This window comes from Palaemon carinicauda, chromosome 3 (genome assembly GCF_036898095.1).
Source record: "Palaemon carinicauda isolate YSFRI2023 chromosome 3, ASM3689809v2, whole genome shotgun sequence".
Lineage (NCBI taxonomy): Eukaryota > Metazoa > Arthropoda > Malacostraca > Decapoda > Palaemonidae > Palaemon > Palaemon carinicauda.
This window is the reverse complement of record NC_090727.1, coordinates 41,315,770-41,321,907: the sequence shown is the minus strand read 5'-3', so window position 1 is coordinate 41,321,907 and position 6,138 is coordinate 41,315,770.

The window sequence follows — 6,138 nt, the reverse complement described above, 5'->3', positions numbered from 1 at the left end:
CACATCCCTGTCTCAGCCCCACTCTCACCGGAAACCAATCGCTCACTTCATTTCCTATTCTAACACACGCTTTACTACCTTTGTAGAAACTTTTCACTGCTTGCAACAACCTTCCATCAACTCCATATAACCTCATCACATTCCACATTGCTTCCCTATCAACTCTATCATATGCTTTCTCCAGATCCATAAACGCAACATACACCTCCTTACCTTTTGCTAAGTATTTCTCGCATATCTGCCTAACTGTAAAAATCTGATTCATACAACCCCTACCTCTTCTAAAACCACCCTGTACTTCCAAGATTGCATTCTCTGTTTTATCCTTAATCCTATTAATCATTACTCTACCATACACTTTTCCAACTACACTCAACAAACTAATACCTCTTGAATTACAACTCTCATGCACATCTCCCTTACCCTTATATAGTTGTACAATACATGCACAGACCCAATCTACTGGTACCATTGACAACACAAAACACATATTAAACAATCTCACCAACCATTCAACTACATATATATATATATATATATATATATATATATATATATATATATATATATATATATATATATATATGCAAAAGAACCACAGGGAAAATGAAAATATGAAATATAAGATTAGGTCAGGTCTTAATCTTATATTTCATATTTTCATTTTCCCGTGGTTCTTTTGCATGTGAGCATCTCGTTTCCCTATGATTTTCACGCATTATATATATATATATATATATATATATATATATATATATATATATATATATGTATATATATGTGTGTATGTATGTATATATATATATGTATATATATATATATATATATTTATTTATGTATTTATTCATTTTTATACTCGTGTCCCTTTCTGAGTATGGAGTACCTTTACGAGATGAAAGGGTTTCTGTATTGCCATGATCAGCAAAGCAGTACTTGTCAGGGCCACCCATATTAGGTTGGTTTGCTGTGAGCTATCAGACAAAGGTCTCCTACCATCAGCAATCCGCAGTTGGGCGGTGATGAACATTGGCCAAACCCCAGATAAGAATACGGATTAGAAATGGCTCTATATGTTGTTGTTGTTGTTGTTTATATGTTTGTATGTTTAGGGCTATATAATCAGTTTCATAATTGCAAATATTGAGGGTGAAATTTTCCTACAGTGATTCATTACATTATTTCCATTAAATTCTGATTGAATGTTATTCCTAAAGTAGAGATAAGTCTCTCTCTCTCTCTCTCTCTCTCTCTCTCTCTCTCTCTCTCTCTCTCTCTCTCTCTCTCTCTCTCTCTCTAGCACGTGTAAGAATTTGACGAAAAGTGAAAAAGTAAAACGAGCGTATTAGAATTTGACGTTTTTAGTTAGTGACTTCAACTAGAGAACCAGTGCATGACCAGGCAATAATGGATTTTAAATGGGATTTGCATATATATATATATATATATATATATATATATATATATATATATATATATATATATATATATATATATATATATATATATATATATATATATATATATATATATATATATATATATATATATATATATATATATATATATATATATATATATATATATATATATATATACATATATATATATATACATATATATATATATATATATATATATATATATATATATATATATATATATATATATATATATATATATATATATATATATATATATATATATATATATATATATATATATATATATATATATATATATATATATATATATATATATATATATATATATATATATATATATATATATATATACATATACATACATACATCATCGCCAGCCATTGCTAGTCCATTCCAGGAGTAAGGCCTCAGACTCCCTTCTGTTTATAGTCTTTCTATGCTAGTGCATACCAGGACATTTACTTATCTCCTCAATCCATAATCTTCTCTTGGCACCCCTGATTCGATGCCACTGCATACCAGCACATATTTTTAGCTTGTCACTCTATCTTCTTCTCTTCCTTCCCCTGCTTCGTTTACAATATCTGGGACCCAATCTGTTATACTTTTTGCCCATCTATTAGCTGTCATTCTCATCATAGGTCCTTCCCACATCCATTTCTTGTTCTTACTTGTTGTTATAATATCGTCTACTTTAGTTTACTTTCGTATCCATGCTGCTCTTTTTCTGTCTCTTAGTATTAATCCAATTATTATTCTTTTCATAGCTCTTTGAGTTGTAACTAGCTTATGTTCTCAGACTTTAGTAAAGCTCTGAGTTTTGATGCATAAGTTTAGACTGGGAAGACCATCTGATTGAATACTTTTGTTTTTAGAGGAAGTTTCATTTAACTTTTGTTAATCTCCTTTTTTTTACCAAATGCTCTCCATTCAATGCTGCTTATTATTTAAATTTTTATTTCCTGTCCTGGGGAAACATCTACAGCTATTCATTAACAATCTCTAGAGGATTGTCTTTAACCCTTATTATATATATATATACATATATATATACATATATATACACATTATATATATATATATATATATATATATATATATATATATATATATATATATATATATAGGTTTCCTTTTAGGAAATTACTTCCCTTTGCTTCTTCAATGAAATAGATATTTCCATCATCCTCTATCTTTCTTGAAGCATTTCCCTGTCTTTTCGGGAAGTCTGAGCGTGGGATTATCTCTTCACTTTTTCTCTGGTCCCGAAGGGGGGTGGGGGGGGGGGCGGTAGCACACGTGTGTCTCTTGGTTTTGAAGAGAGCAAAGATGAAGGGAAGTTTTATTATTATTATTATTATTATTATTATTATTATTATTATTACTTGGTAAGCTTCAACACTAGTTGGAAAAGCAGGAGGCTATTAGCTCAAGGGTCTCAATAGGGAAAATAGTGCAGTGAGGAAAGGAAACAAGGAAAAATGAAATATTTTAAGAACAGTAACAACATTGAAATAAATAATTCCTGTATAAACTATAAAAACTTCAACAAAACAAGAGGAAGAGAAATAAGATAGAATATTGTGCCTGAGTGTACCCTCAAGCAAGAGAACTCTAACCCAAAATAGTGGAAGACCATGGTACAAAGGCTATGGCACTACCCAAGACTAGAGAGCAATAGTCTGATTTTGGAGTGTCCTTCTTCTAGAAGAGCTGTTATGGATTCATGTGATTTCTGTGCAATTATTAGAGTTTAGGAAGACTGGGGTTAAGTATTTCATAGGGATCAGTCGATTCTATATGGAGTTGAATAGATTGTTTATATTTTTCTTTAAGACAATATAGTGCATCCCCTGTGCAGTATTAATAATTCATAAGAAAGAACGATGTAGGTTGATACCTGATGTGTTGTGATTTATTCACATTCTAAAGTACTCATCAAGATTTCCATTTCTCATTACTTTGATAGTATAATAATTTCATCAATTTTCCCTTTTTCATTGGATTGAATAAATCTGTATTCCTATTCGGGTATTTGGATTGATTAAACTTCAAAAGTTCAAACTTGCAGCAAATGTTTTTTTTTTTTTTTTTTATGTTGAACAGGCTGACTAAGGTCTTTTTATACTATGTATATGAAATATCTGTTTTGATATTGTTAGTTTTTTAAATATTTTAATTGTTCATTATTTCTCATATCATTTATTTCCTTATTTCCTTAACTCACTGGGCTATTTTTCCCTGTTGGAGCCCTTGGGCTTTTAAAATATTGCTTTTCCAACTAGGATTGTAGCTTACCTAGTAGTAGTAATAATAATAATAATAATAATAATAATAATAATAATAATAATAATAATACGATGGTTAATGGACAGTGGGTATCAATTCTTTAACATATAGATTACCATTCCCATTTTGCATTAGTTTAGTATTGTATATTGTTCTGTAGCCTCGGGTAGTGCAATATTCTCTGTAGAGTCTATACCATGGTCTTCAACAGCCTTCGATTAGAGTTTTCTTGCTTGAGGGTACACTCGGGCACGCTGTTCTGTCTTATTTCTCTTCCTCTTGTTTTAATGTTTTAATGTTGTTATTGTTCTTAAGATATTTCTTTTCCATTGTTTATTACTTCTCTTGTAGTTTATTGATTTTTTTTATTTTTTTTTCCGTTCCTCACTGGGATATTTTTCCCTCTTGGGTCCCCTGGGTTCATAGCATCTTGCTTTTCCAAATAGGGTTGTAGCTTAGCTTTTAATAATAATAATAATAATAATAATAATAATAATAATAATAATGATAATAATAATAATAATAATAATGGGAAATCAAGAAATAGTAGGCATATACAGTATTCGCATAACGTTATAATCTTCATTAATATCCATAAAACACGAGCCATAGAAATACTATTGGTTATTACTGATATCGAAATATGAATGACGAAATGGGGGAAGAGTGAATGATTTTACTACCTATCAGTTACTGGAAGAGCAGGCCTAGCTACCTAGCTGTTAATCCTTACACACAAGGTCTATAGAATGTATTCCTATTCTAAGGGTGAAAGGGTTTTGTGTATCACCATGATCAGCGAAGCTGTACTAGTCAGGGCCACTCGTACTAGGTTGGCGATGAGATGAAAATATCCCATCATCAATCCATGCTGGCCAGCGTGGTGTTTAAAATTGAACAAACCGCAGTCATGAAAAAGATCATGTCATAGACCTTTGTTCTGCATTGGACTAGTAACGGCAGACGAATTATATATATATATATATATATATATATATATATATATATATATATATATATATATATATACTGCATATATATGTATATATACATATATATATATATATATATATATATATATATATATATTATATTCATATTTATATTTGTATATATAAATACATATAGGCGTATATATATATATATATATATATATATATATATATATATATATATATATATATATATATATATATATATTTATATTTTATATATATATATACATATAAATATATATATATATATATATATATATATATTACATTTATATTTATATATATACATACACACACATATATATATATATATAAATATATATATATATATATATATATATATATATATATATATATATATATATATATATCATTTGTATACGCGTGACCCTTTGTGAGTATGGAGTACAATTACGAGATGAAAGGGTTTCTGTATTTCCATGATCAGCAAAGCAGTACTTGTCAGGGCCACCCATATTAGGTTGGTTTGCTGTGCATTATCAGACAAAAGTCTCCCACCATCAGCCATCCGTTGTTGCCTAGCGTGGTGATGAACATTGGTCAAACCCCAGACATGAATAAGAACTAGAAATAGCTGTATTTATTGTTGTTAATTATGTGTTTAATTGTTTATGTCTATACAATCAGTTTCATAATTGCAAATATTAAGGGTCAAATTTCTCCACAGTAATTCACCTCGGTATTTCCATTAAATTCTGATTGAATGTTACTCCCAAAGTAGAGTAAACGCTCTCTCTCTCTCTCTCTCTCTCTCTCTCTCTCTCTCTCTCTCTCTCTCTCTCTCTCTCTCTCTCTCTCTAGCACCTGCAAGTATTTGATAAGTAGAAAAAGTAATAAGAGTGTATTAGAAATTGTCGCTGTAGTTATAGTGTTATAGTGACTGCAACTAGAGAACCAGTGCATGACCGGCTATAAATAGATTTGTAATAGGATATTAATATGTATGTGTGTGTATATATATATATATATATATATATATATATATATATATATATATATATATATATATTTATATATATATGTGTATATATATATATATATATATATATATATATATATATATATATATATATATATATATACATATACTGTATATCATCGCCAGCCGTTGTTAGTCAGCAGCAAAAGAAAGGCCTCAGATATGTCCGTCCGCACCCGTCTTCTCTTCCTCCCCCTGCTTAGTTTCCAATATCTGGGACCCATTCTGTCATTCTCATTATACTTCCTGCCCATATCCATTTCGTTTTCGTATTTTTTGTTAGAATATCCTCTACTTCAGTTCACTTTCGTATCTATGTTGCTCTTTTTTTGTTTCTTAGTATTAATCCAATTATTATTCTTTCCATAGCTGTTTGAATTGTAACTAGCTTATGTTCCTTAAGGTTTTAGTG